The sequence below is a fragment of the Elephantulus edwardii genome, unplaced genomic scaffold (genome assembly GCF_000299155.1).
Source record: "Elephantulus edwardii isolate Elephantulus edwardi_28Jun2011 unplaced genomic scaffold, EleEdw1.0 scaffold00035, whole genome shotgun sequence".
Classification (NCBI taxonomy): domain Eukaryota; kingdom Metazoa; phylum Chordata; class Mammalia; order Macroscelidea; family Macroscelididae; genus Elephantulus; species Elephantulus edwardii.
Window position 1 is genome coordinate 3,010,901 of NW_006399785.1, and position 14,517 is coordinate 3,025,417.

The window sequence follows — 14,517 nt, forward strand, 5'->3', positions numbered from 1 at the left end:
CTCTCCCTCTCTTCCTCCCTTTCCCTCTCTCCCTCTCCCTCCCTCCCTTGCTCCCCCCTTTCTCTCTCCCTCTCTTCCTCCCTTTCCCTCTCTCCTTCTCTCTCCCTCCTCTGTCTCCCTCTCTCTCTCTCTCCCCCCTTCTCTCTTTCCCTCCCTCCCTTGTGAACTTTCTTTTTATATATTACTTCTTCAGATATTTTCTTTCTTCTAATCACTAATTATTACTATCAAGGGTATTAAGGGAAATTGTTGTCCTTCAGTTGAACCCAACTCAGAGCAATTGTATGAATAACAGGCTGGAACAGAACTGACCTTATGCTATCTCCATATTCTTGGCATATTATTCGTTCTCCTTGTTGCAAACCACTGTATCTGTCCATTGTATTGGAAGTTTCACCCCATTTTTAAGAGGAAATGAGCCTCTAGTCTCCCAAGCATGTTGTCCTTTTTCATCTACTGGTTTTCACTGATGGCATGCCCAAAGTAAAGAAGAGGAATTGCCACCACTTTTGCTTCTAAGAAGAGTCTCTGATATAATGCTTCCCTGACAATTGTGTTACTTAATTTGACACTCCAGACTATATTCAATATCCTTTGAACAAACCAAATGCAAATGATTCAAATGCATAGATTCTCCTTTAATCTTAAACACCACCACCCCCCATTATCCCTTCTTTACAGTGCATATGAGGTGATCGAGAAAAAGAGAAATCCAAACAACACCATGGTTTGGGTCAGGTGTGCCTTAATCATCAAAGGGACATCTTTGCTTTTGTAGACTTTAAAGAACTCTTTTGCTGCATATTTGCCCAGTGCACTACATCCTTTGGTTTCCTGTATGTTGCTTCCATGGGCAGATTTGTGAACAGAGCATGGGGATATGGAGTGGTTTAGAATTGGAAAAGATGTGCGGTGGCGTTCTCTAAGCCCCATTCTCTTTCTTCTTGGAATGCGTCATTCTTGAACATAATAATCCATTCTGATGGCCACAGTATAAGTCTTCCCCTACCAGACGCAATCATCATTGGTCAACAGAGCTTTCTGCCTAGTACAGTCTGTTTCCTCATTATCTACAGCAGTGGGTGGTACTAAGAAGATCCTAGCTGGATATATTTTGTTTTCAAATCATCACAGCATCCAACCTTTATTAGATTCAAAATCTAAGCTGTTAAAGAAATGGTTAATTATGAGTGTTTTCCACATAACATGGCACTACAATATTTTCCTGCTCAGTTTTACAATGTTGGGCAAACAAGAAAGTATTTCTGTATCTCCCTCTGGAGTGCACATTCAGTCCTGTTTTGCCAGTGAATTCTATTCTGAAACTAATAACAATGACATTTTAAATATAAGAATGCACAACATTCTTTAAAATAGTTAACCTTTTTCAGGTGACATTTCATTGTGTGTCTAATTAGTGGTAACATTTTGTTGTTTGCCATCTTAAACTTAACGGGTCCATAAACCCAGAGAAGCCAACCTTATACAATCTATCTTCATAATAAGAATTTCTGTCTCGAAGCATCCCTCTCCTGTTGTTCTCCTTTCTTTATTCCTCTGGCTCCAGATGCTTCCAATGGCACCTTTTCGCCTGTGCTTGCTTTTCTACTAAGAAGTAGAATGCTTTCTTTTGTAACTTTTGCATTGAGGTGTGTTCTTTGCCAATTAAGAAAAGTTCATCCAATTTCTACTTGCAGAGAGTCAAGAAAAAAAAAAATCTCTGGCGACCAGTCAAGTAAAGCAGAAATATAATAAGTTCATGACTAAGGAAGAAAAAAGCACCAAATTCCATATCATACTAGAGCATATTTTATTTTATTGCTAATCTTACTGCAAAAGAGCCATCTTTTCTTTTTAAATGTTAATATGAAATAGAAATGTGCGGGGGGTGGGGGGATTAATCATGAGGTTGTACAATTTGATGGGGCAGGTGGAGGGAAGTTGAAAGAATTTGTTCTTAAAAACAATGTATTCGTATTTTGTAAGTAAACCAGTAGAAAATTAAAAACATGTATGAAATCGAGATAATGCAAATAATTAAACTTTATCATTAGCTGCAATTAAGTTCACTATGACTCATAGCATCTCCATGAACAAAAGAGGCAACCTTTGCCCTATCCTGTGCTGTTCATCACTCTCTCTGCTAAGTCCATGCATTTAGTTATTCTGGGCTTTATTACCTATTCCTTCTGTATCTATTCTTAATAGGAAAAAAGAAAACCATATTCTATTAAGCATTTTTTTTTTAGAAAACCTGGATTTGTTAGGCTATTACAAAGACTAAACTCTTCTCATCTTAAGTATGTGGGAAATTTCATCCTCATTTCATTTGTTCTGTTACAGACCCAAGAGGTTGGAGATTGAAGGATAAGAGGTTAGAACAAAAAAGGACTGGACTTTTACAGACATGTAAACATGGTGATAGGAACAAAAGCTGCTAAGAAATCCAAGAATTGTTTTACTGGTGGCAAGTGTGGCTGGGATGTTTCTGAAGAGACTGGCCAGAGATGTGTGAATTAATCGGGCCCCCTAATTAGTAAAGGATCTTTGACACTGTGGAAAGTTCACAGAGAGGCTAGCTTTCTGAGCTGTGTCCCCCCTTCCTTCCAAGCCTACTTTCACCTCCAAGCTCCTATGCGTTTTTCACCATGGACACCTGCTGGCTTACAGAAGCCACACATAAGGAAGGCAGATATGCTAGGCCTACTCAGAGGACACCTAGACACAGAAAGTTTGGAGCACAATAATACACTACAGATACCCTCTTAGTTAACTCACCTTTGTTAATAAAGGTCACAAGTTTCTTCTGCAAGTGACAAATTGCTGTTAGAGCACAGTCTGTCCCAAGAAAGGACTCATTCAGCTGAGTCTGAAGAAGGATAAGGACTTTCATCTACCCCCACTCCAACGTATGAGGCCCAAAGTCCTCACCTACAGTAATGGGTAGACTCTTAAAGTCATTTTCAGAAATCAACATATGTGCCTCTTCAAACTGTCCAGCAACTGTAGGCGTAGCACCTACCTCCATCCCATCTTCAAAATCTCTTTTTGAGTCTTCTGTCCGGACCCCTATGTTGTTATGCTGGCTTCTCACAGAAGGAGTAAGCATTCCTTCTCATCTCTCCAGTGTGGCTTGGCCTTCTGCTTTTAAACGGGATAATCCTTCTTCATAGGTATAAAATGTAGAGAGCTCCCCTGGCCCTTGTTCGTGTGCTTCCACATCATCCTCTTCTCCATCATAAACATCTGAATCTTCATCCTCTGGGTCTGGAAGCAAAGCCCGGAATTCACACACTGCAGTGAACATCGCTTCCAACGCAGATTTATCACTAGGCACAAATCTAAACTCAGCAATAGGGTCAACGTCGTCATCATCCTCACTGGCTTCTTCTTCATCAGCAACAGATTCTGTTGACTCTTCTCCAAATTTGGCATTCACCATAACATGTAAATGTTCTTGTGGATAAGCATTTAGGTCCCTGGACACAGCATGTAAACTAATAGTGGGGTGTTCCAGAGAGAATCCTAATCCAGAGCCGTCTAACCAAGGCAGGGGGCTCTCAGCGACGTAGAGAGTGCCCGTCCCGAGGCTCTTCCCATCCAGCACAACCTCGGTGTCTGGATGCTGCTGTCAGAGCCCTTCAGCCTGGCCAGGCAGCAGGAAACTTTTGAGGAAGCTCGTCATACCTCTATTAAACATTTCAAAGGCATTGTTGTTTTTGTTGATTGCCATTGATCTTGACTCATAGCGACTCTATGAACAAAAGACCTAATGCCTTTCCATAACTATCATCCTTTCTCCAAGTTCATAGAGTTTCCAGAGGCATGTGGTTTAGGAAGTGGATGCCACTCCTGCTTCCAAACCTGTTTTACAAATGGGAGCTCAACCAAACACTATCCACATGGGAAACCATTCTGGTATTTGATACTCCCCATGGTACAAGCTTCAGCATCACAGCAAAACCAAGGTTACCTCATACAGCACATTGACAAAGAGTGATGTGCAAAGTGGAACAGTGTTCCTCCAGATATAACAGCATTATTTTCACTTAGCAGTGGTTAAGTCCCGTCAAGTCAAGTACGACTGTGAGTAAGTTTTGCACAAAAGACCTGAACTCTGTTCTGTAATTAACATCATTTCTTTACATTTGTAGAGTTTAGGGAATTTGTAGAGTGTAGAGGGTTTGAAGAGTTTCAGATCCTGCTTCCCAGCATAAGCCAATCTGGAAGCTCATCCAAACACTGTACATAATGGGTAATCATTGTGGTATTTGACAAGATTATGGAACAGGGTTCAGCATCACAGCAACTCCAAGTTGTTCAATTCAGCAAATAGACGAAAGATTGCTGTGCCATTTAAGGCATTATCTCACTTAATTCTTTGATTCTAAAGACCTTAGAGAATATATACTTTACGCCGTTCTCGAAACAAGACAAAATGGGGCTTAGGTGGATTGAGTGACTTGTTCAATAACACACAGTCATTAAATGGACTTTGAGCCAGTGTGTACATTTCTCAGTACATGTTTTTTTCCTACAATCTTCCCTTTCCTCTGAATTTTCTACTCATCTTTATTTATTTATTTATTTTTCTTTGATTTTGGGCAAAATGTTGCCATTTTCTTCTTATGTTCCTCTAAGAAACAAGTTCCTCTATGATGTCATTGCTAATGTTAGGGGCCTATCATTTGGCTAAAATAAGGTCTCAAAGAAAGACTGCAAAGCAAGTCAGAAGTATATATTAGGACCATAATCTTGGCAGTTCCTCTAATATTCATCACATCAGTAACGCTGACCTTTTTTTCAGGAATTTGATTTTTTTTTCTTTAGTTCTACATTTTTCTCCCTCTCTGTCTGAGGCCCTCTGCTGTGATCTCTGCCAGTGTGACCGATCGGTAGCTATAACCTGGGATCATGGAGTTCTCTTCTCGGGGTCATGTACGCTGTGATCCAGGTGGCGTACAAGACCTTTGGACTAACTGCTCCCTTGAGTCTTTAGTTTTCTTAAACTCCTTTTCTCTGGGAAGGAAGAAACCGATTACTGTATCTTAGAGAGAGATCAGTTGGCCTAGTGGACAGAAAGTGATGCTACCAAGCCAAAGGTGGATAACACTAATCCGTGGCCCTCAGGACTGTCTTTAATTGTTTTTGGTGAAACATTCTACTAGATCATATAGCTCTGGTCTGTCCATTTGCTGTACAGAGGTAACTCATAGTTGCTGTGAAGCTGAACACTGTGACACTGATGCATCAAATGCGAGAATGGTCACCCATGGTGGACAGTGTTTGATGGAGCTACCCAATTAAAACAAGCTTGGAAGCAACAGTGGCATCCACTTACAAAATACTTCGCCTCCACAAACTCTATGAACTTGGAGAAATGACGAAAGTTATACAAGTGTCCCAGTCTTTTGTTCATGGAGTTGCTATGAGTTGCCTATGACTCGATGACACTTAACAACAACAACAGATGGTTCTTTGCAAACTTCTAAGTCTTCAGCTGAGGTTCACCAGCCATCATGCAGAAATTGTCTTTATGAACAATGTCACAACAATCACCATAAGTGCGCTATTAATCACTTCTTAGTCTTTAGTGAAAAAGAGAAAAACCCAATCAAAGGTAGAATGAAGATCTCCCCCCACCCCATTAATCTCATTATTAACCTCTGGATGTGAAAACCACAGTTTTTCCTGTAGTTCATGGACAATAGAACACTGAAAGTCAATCATTTCATGCATTGCCAAGAGATTTTTCTTAGTATTTCCTTTGTGCCTTCTACTTTGGAAGAAGCTAGAAACAAGAAGCTACAGAAACAGATAAATTGAAAACAAACTGACATGCAAGATTGGCATGCAAACTAATAAACTTCATTGACCTACATAAACACACATGATGTCAAGTCATTTATTTATTCACATTTCCACAAATATAGTGTCTAACACTGATGAGTCATGCAACCACTGAGAAATGTCATTTAACTCAACCTGGACGATCAGAGATCTTTCCCAAAGGAAGTGGTAATTGAGCTATATTTTGATGGACAAATGGAGAAAGGGCGGCATTTTAGGTGAACAAGACTAGTTTACAAGCAGATACATGGCATTATAACATAGCTTGGTGGATATAATGGCTGTTGAGTGCCGTAGAGTATTTTTGACACATAGCAACTCCATGTAATAGATAGGCTAGTACTGTTCTGTGGGATTGTCTATGCTATAAACATTGTTGGAGCTCTGGTGGCCAAAGACAGGAAAGCTGAGCTGCAATCCCGAAGGCATGCGGTTCAAGGCCACCAGCTGCTCCAAGGGAGAAAGAAGAGCAGTCTCCTCCTGTATGATTAAGGGCAGATTGCTAGATTTTGATTTATTTTTTTTTTCATTGAAGCTACTAGATGAGTTTGGGTGGCCAGCCTGTAGTTAAAACAGGGGCACTCTTTAACTATTATGACACCTCATATTCACTCATTGTCATTGGATCAGAACTGAGTCACAGCTGACCCTTCAGGTGGCTTTCTGAAGTTCTAAATCTTATTCATCTTTTTCGCTTGGAGCTTCCTGGTGGATTTGAACCACCAGAAGGGGGCTTAGGATTGGCATCACAGCTCCTTATGGACTGTGTTACCAGGAGTATTGAGAATACCATGGACTGCTAGGAAAACAAACAGATTCATCCTGGAAAGGGTTAAACCAGGTGGCTCCTTGGAGGCAAAGATTCTGAAGCTCCGTCTAACATACTTTGGACATGTTGTGAGGAGAGACCGGTCCTTGGAGAAGGACATCATGCTTGGGGGGGGTGGAGGGACAGCGCAGGAAGGGAAGGCCCTCTATGAGTTAGATTGATTCAGTGACTGGGATAATCGGGATGGGAGTATAAGAGAGAGTACGATTGGCACAGGACAGAGCAGAGTTTAGGGCCGTTGTATGTAGGGTCGCTTTACGTCGCAAGCGACTCAACGCCACATAACAACGACAACAATTGTGACGTCTTCCCACTGGGACTCCAGAAGGCTTAGGTGAAGGCTCCTAGCTCTGGCCCCATGGCACATTTAACCCAGGTCAGATCTGTCAGTGGCTCAAAGCTCTCCTACTCCTGTCAATTATGGGCTCCTCATTCCATTCCTGCCAGTAAGGTTAGTGAAATCCCTGGCTCTGACTTTGTGGATTAGAAGTCCCAGGTCACCACAGGTCATCCTGTCATATGTTGGTTTCTGGTTCTCCACCCCTGTGGCTGTTTCTTTCATCTAGGTCATGACTGACCTAGGCAGGAATCTCTGGCCCTCAAGGGTACATAGCACATTTCTTCTTCCTCCTCCTCCTTCATTTCTGATTGTGAGTTTCCTTGTTGTTAGTAGTGACACCGGGGCTTATAAAGTGTCAGTATTATTTCTATCTTCATAGAGTATTTCCTGGTTATAAAACTAGACATTGGAAGGTAAGTTATAATCCAGACCAGGTTGACAAAAACCTGGGCCTAGATAGTGTTCCTTTCCTCAAATGTAAATATCAAATGGAGAAAAGTAACTCATTTTATGAATATTGCAGCATATAAAATATTGCTGATTCTTTTAAAGTGAGCTCGGAAGGGTTATAATTATGGATTTTCAAGACGATAGCTAGACGTACTGGTGATATGGCCAATTCACATAAGAAGAAAAGCTGTGTATATTTTACAATGGAGAGGATTTACATTCAATTCTAAATACCTCCCGTTTTCAGAGAAATAGAGTTTAACTGATGCAGTGGTCTACACACTGGACGGCAAAATGAAAGGTCAGTGGTGTGGATCCACCAGACACTTCACAGGAAAAAGATAAGTTAGGCTACACCCTCAGATCTTTGGACATTTTGTGACATAGTTCTAGTCTCACCTCTGGTATCTCTGTGAGTCAGAAGTAACTTAAAAACAATGTGCTTAATTTGATTTATTTGTGGTGACTGGTGGGAAATCTAGCATTAGTTGCCTAATAACTTCTAGAAGAATGAGTTTTTAATGTGTGGATGGTGAATGTCAAAGCACAATAAAGAAACAACAGTGTTCATGCCAAGAGATGTCTCAAGAGAGGTCAGATATGACACGCTGCACTAAATCTACACTTAGAGATTGTCTATCCTTCCCCAGAGGAACATCTGGTGGATTCGAACTATATGCCTTTGAGATTGCAGCACAGTTTCTTACTACTAGGTCACTTTGGGTCTTCAAATCAACACTTACAGAAAAGTTAAGAGACCTGAATAGTCCCTGCCTGATGCAAATCATTAAGTGCTGAACTACTAACAAAAGATGGTAGGTTCAAACCCACCCAAAGGCTTTTGGGAGGAAAAGTTTGACAGTCATCTTCTGAAAGAACACAGTCCTAAAACCCTGTGGAGTTACTCTCTGCAATTGGATCTCTACTAGGTGGCATTAACTAACTCTACAGAAATAGAGAGCTCTGGTGGATTAGGGATGAGAAGTTGTACTGTCAACCCAAAGACATAAGGTCAAATCCAGCTGCTGCACAGGAGAAAGATTAACAGTCTCCTTTCTTGCAATGTATTGCCTCTGAAACCCCACTGAAGGGCCAGCTGTGAGTCAGTTCCAACTTGAAGGTCCAACAGCAGACTGAAAGTGGTTGTTGAAGGTTTAGAGTGAGATATCAGGAGTGTTTGTTGTTGTTGTTATGTGCCATCGAGTCATTTGCGACTCATAGCGACCCTATGTACAACAGCCCTAAACCCTGCTCTATCCTGTGCCAATCGCACTGCCTCTGACACACCCATCCCGATTACCCCAGTCACTGAATCAATCCACCTCAGGGAGGGTCTTCCCCTCCTGCGCTGTCCTTCCACCCTCCCAAGCATGATGTCCCTCTCCAAGTTCCTGTCCCTCCTTGCAACATGCCCAAGTATGTCCACAGCATCAAAGGCAATAGTAAAGTCCAACAGCAAAATATTTGAAAATTGCTCAATGAATCTGAAAATTATAGTATTGTGATGATTACATGAAAGCCACATTTTCCTTCATAGAATGACGATGGTGAAATAATTTCTAGTTGCTTAGACGATGAATGTGAGATGAGGAACTGGAGAAAAAAGCATGAAGTAATTGTTTTAAATTCCCTTTAAGAAGGTTAGGGACGGATGAAGTCAGCTTAAGGAATATGAAATCATCAGAATCATTTGTGTCTTTTCTCTAGTTTAGTGAGACATAACCAATTATTAACTAAGACAATGGTTTTGATTTCCAAGGGTTTTCTACGTAACAGAAGTGCCAGTAATCGGCACCCAGGGGAGCAGCAATTAAAGAAAAATAAAATCAAAAGTTACGTTGCATTGGGAAAGTCTACTGTCAAAAGACTTCCTGAAAATACTACAGAACAAAGCTGTCAGTTTATAGACTAAACTACACCTGCTCCAAGCCATGGTTATTGTGCTTGTTTTTTGGTGTGTGTGTGTGTGTGTGTGTGTGTGTGTGTGTTTATTCATATTGCTTCCTATGTGCATGAAGATTAACCCATGAGGAAAGATGGCAGAGGAATGTATGTCTTTCAATTGTGGTTTCGGCAAAGATTACTGAGTATCCCATAGACTACTAAAAGAATCAAGGAGCACTGGTGGCCTAGTTATAAGAAAACATGCTGCAATCCCAAAGGCACAAATCCACTAGTTGCTTCATGGGAGAAGGATGGACAGTCTCCTCCTGTGTGATTTACTGTCTCTGTAAACTCACTGGCGAGTCAGCTATGGGTTGGTTCTGATTTGCCAGTACACAACAACATCAAATGAATGAACAGATTCGTCTAGGAGGGAGTGCTACCAGAGTGCTTCATAGAGTCAAGAATGGTGACATTTCATCTCACATACTTTGGTTGTGTTATCAGCAAGCACTTCTCATTTAAAAAAAAATCTTGTCACCGCTGAGTTGGAACTGACACATAGCCAACCTTCCACCAAGTTTCTGAAGCTGTGAATTGCACGAGGGTTGTTGCCCATCTTTCTCCCTCACTGGTGCATGCGAACAACCAGAGGACACAGCCCTTGAGTTAACAGTGCAACTCCCTCTAGACTACTCCGTCAGAGTCCCCTCACAAGGTTCTAGTCTTTGGAAAAGTAGAGAGGCTTCAAAAGAGAAGATAGTCTGCTCAGGACAGACATATGGACTTGATCATGTTAAACAGCTTGCAAATGGTACAAGATAGAGCATGATTTTATTCGGTTGTTTGTAGGGTCGTTATAAATTGGAGTCAACTCAAAGGCAGCAACAGCAATAACAATAACAAAGGAGAGAAATGAATTGTCTTGCAGTTCTAGATCCTAACAGCCCAAATCAAGGTTTCAGACATAGTGATTCTTTCGTTGTCAATAAAACTGGATTCTGATTTGTTGATGGTCCTCACATGGCGTCTGTCTTCCCCCATGTGTGTGTATGTGTGTGTGTGTGTGTGTGTGTGTGTGTGTGTGTGTGTGTGTGTGTGTTTATGTGTATCTACACACACTCCTCTGTAACTAATTTGCTTATATCTACACTTACCCTACATGATTATGACCTAAAGCACACAGAAAATAAAACCCCATTTCCAAGAATTCTATCCACAGACAGGCTGGTAAAATCAGTTTAAATTGTGAATGGTTACAAATTAGTGGTGGGGACCACTCTGTTCACAGAGGGGCATTGACTAAATAAAGTGTGTGTGTGTGTGTGTGTGTGTGTGTGTGTGTGTGTGTGTGTACCATCGAATCATAACCGAGTGGTTCAAAATGAGATTGCCTCTCCTTCTCCACTGGAGCATCTGGTGGTTTCAAACCATGTACCTTCAAGATTGCAGTGCAGCTTCTTGTCACTAGAACACTAGATCCCCCTTAAACATTAATCTCCTCCTAAAACATTATTAAGCTGTTGTTATGTGCCATCGAGTCACCTGTGACTCATAGTGACCCTAAGTACAACAGCTCTGAAGCCTGCTCTGTCCTGTGCCAGTCTCACTCCAACACACCTACTCCCAATGCCCCAGTTATCATGTCAATCCATCTCATCTGGGGTCTTCCTCTCCTACACTATCCCTCTATCCTTCATGGCATGATGTTCTTCAAGGATCGGTCCCTCCTGGCCATGCATCCAAAATTTGTGAGATAGAGCTTCAAAATCCTTGCCTCCAAGGAGAAATTTGATTTCTCCAAAACAGACCTATTTGTTCTCCTGGCAGTCAATACTGAGAAAGTATTGTATTCCTTGTCTTCTGTTACTTTTACATTCTGGTAATTTTGAACCAATCTTTAATTAGTCCCATTTAATACACTGGGAAGATCTTGTATATTAAGAAAAATGTCTAAAAGATTCCATGTTATCACACTGAAAGCTCTGTTTAACATTCAAAGTGACATTTAGGTGAGCTGTCTTCAGAACTTAAAGAGGTATATAGCTATGAGACAACCTATTCATGCTTGGTTGATGGGCTGTTTCTTTGCTCTGATTTAAAACTGAAAACCACTAAACAGGATGCAATTACTTGTTTGGGCTTTGACAAAACCTTCATGTATCAGCATACTTTGGAGGGGAAAAAAAGAACAACACAATTGTTTATCTGAAAAAAAGGCATTTGGTTAAGAATATGAATTGGAGAAAAAAATGAAGTATGTGAAATGACTTTATTAATATGTATATGTCATTTTAGTCTAATCACTTATGTATGCAGTGTGCTTGATAAACTTAAGGCAAGATTATAAACCGAGAGAAGTTTCACTGTTTCAGTGGTCAGACAACCATCAAACAGGTCACTTTTAACTCACGACCATTCCACGCGTGTCAGAGTAGAATGGTGCTCTGTGAGATTTTGCATGGCTCATGTTTTGGCGGTAGATAATGAGTTCTTTCTTCTGAAGTGCTTTTGGGTAAATTAATCATTTTTCAGACGTGTCCCGTGGTAAAATCAGAATCTCTTTCTTTCTGGAGCAAATGAGAATGCTAACCATTTTCACCACCCAAGGGCTCTTATTAAAGATAAAATCCTAATAGGCAACATCATTAAGAGATGGAGAAAAGATTGAAGTCATGGATGTCGGGGTTTTTTAAAAAAATAAAAAATTGATGTTTGTGGGAGCAGCAGTAAAAAAAAATTTAAAGACACAAAAAACAACACAATGTGTTATGTTGCAAAAATCGACTGGCATAGACCTCTTTCAGGCAATAAAGAGCAAGAATATCTGCTCAAAGACTAAGGTGTACCCAATATAAGTCATGGAATTTTCAGTTGATTCCTGTCCATCTGAAAGTTGAACGAAGAATAAGGAAGACCTGAGAACTGATTACTTTCAACTTTGGTATTAGCTATAAGTATTGAATATTTCATAGGCTTCCAAAAACACAAACAAATCAGTCTTGGTAGAAGTGCAACCAGGGTGCTTCATAGAGGCAGGGAGGGTGAAATTTTGCCTTACATACTTTGGCCGTGATATCAAGAGGAGTCATTCCCTGAAAAAAAAGACATTGTGCTGTGGAAGATAGAGGGTTAGAGAAAGAGAGAGAGGCCCTCAACGAAATGGATTAACGCAGTGGCAGGGACAGCGGGCATGAGGAATCATGAGGAAGGCATAAGGTGAGGCATGTGTTCGATCTGCTCTTCATGGGGTTTCTATGAGCTGTAGGAGGTTTGATGACACCGAACAACAGCAACACATTTTATTACACTAACTTCTAGTGAAAACTTAAAACATTTTAAAAGCATTTTTACTTACTTATTAAAAATAGCTTCCAAGCAATCAAGTTTTAAAGTGTAAAATGAAAGCACATTCTGTTTTTCATATGACCATGCTTTCTCACCACAGTTTAATATTAAATTCCTCATTTAAACTAGATAAATTGTGTACACTGCACTGAAACAGATGAGTGAGAGAATAATTTAAAAGCGATGTATGATAGGGTATTATGGTTATCACAAGAGTCCACAATTAAGGTTGCATAGTGGTATGTATTTGGGGTGGTGGAAGGGGTGCGGGGGGAGAGTGTACCAGGGAGGGAGTGTTTATTTTACTTTTCAAAGAGAAGAGTGAACTGGGGGGGGGAGGGCTGGGCAGGGAGAGAAGTGCAGCAGTAAATGAATGAAAATCCAAAATCTCTCTAAATGTTTATTATAAGTATTAAAGAAAATTTTTAAAAAATCCTCATTTAAGGGAAAACTCAAATTCTTTCTTAAAAAACTCTTGGTATTGCATTTGCTAGTGCTTGATATGTATATATATATATATATATATATATATATATATATATATATATATATATATTTGTACTATAATCTAGCAAAAAATTTTCCTAAAAATCATAAGATATGGCCACATCCTCCTTGGGGTTTAACATGAAGCCAATTTCCCACTCATTTTTTCCTTTTCTTTCATGATATCAAAATGGTACAGGAAAGTGGAACAGGAACCAGAAAAGTTATATCATTTTTCCTTTGACTATAAAGCAGTCCACTAATATTCCTCACTGAATCCATGTCCTAAGAATTCTGAGGTCCAAGTGTTGTTAAAGGGAAGGCTTGTAGAAACAACGATGATTTGTGTTTGTGGTATCTACTCCGTCTTTAACAACTATGCTTCTAATACTAGTCATTTTTCAAGTACCTGCCCTGGGCTCAATTTTAATTCAACTATTTGATTTAACAGTAGGTGGGAAAAGGAAAATGATTCAAAATCAAGAAATATACTTTTCCCTAGTTACAATCCATTAGTTAGCAATAGGACCATTTGCAAATAACATGGGAGGATATAATGCTAAATTATAAGGTTCATGGGATATGGGAAGTATTGTTATTTTTCTTTTATATAAATGCCTATTCACAGCCCACTGATGCCAACTCATGGCACTCCTGTGATAGGTTTCTGAGAGTGTACATCTTTTTTTTTAGTTATTATTTTGTGTATGTGTGTCTGTGTACCGTCAGATCAGATCTGACTGGTACAGGAGGAGATTGTCCCTCCTTTCCCGGCAGAGCATCTGGTGGATTCGAACCATGCGTCTCTGGGATTGCAGTGCAGCTTCTTGCCACTAGGCCACCAGAGCTCCCCTAGAGAGTGTGCATCTTAAAAGAAAGGAATGCACCCTTTTTCTGTGGAGCAGCTGGGGAGTATGACCTGCTGAGCTGTCGGTGAGCATCCTGAGACGCTTACATAAAGGAAAGAGGACTTGAAGCACTTGCTGCAGAAGATCACACACCATAGCCATCAATATGGGTTTCATCTCAATGTCAAGAAAACAAAAATCCTCACCATTGGACCAATACGATAAGATACATGGGGCAAAGATTTGCATTGTTAACGATTTCATTTTAATTGGCTAAACAATCAGCAGTCAAGGAATCAAGATGTATTTGTTGTGTTGTTGTTGTTATGTGCTGTCAAGTCACTTGCGACTCATAGCGACACTACGTACAACAGCCCTAAACTCTGCTCTGTCCTGGGCCAATTGCACTGTCTCTGATACACCAATCCTGATTACTCCAGTCACTGAATCAATCTAACTCATAGAGGGCCTTCCCCTCCTGC

At 40.4% G+C, this 14,517-nt stretch overlaps 1 protein-coding gene and 1 pseudogene across 2 annotated transcripts in view; one reads left to right on the top strand and one right to left on the bottom strand.

Moving 5' to 3' along the window:
- KCNIP4 (Kv channel interacting protein 4) overlaps nt 1-14,517 on the top strand; it is an 839,530-nt gene that overhangs the window by 487,850 nt on the left and 337,163 nt on the right. The window lies entirely within an intron of this gene.
- LOC102852056 lies at nt 2,894-3,700 on the bottom strand (annotated as a pseudogene).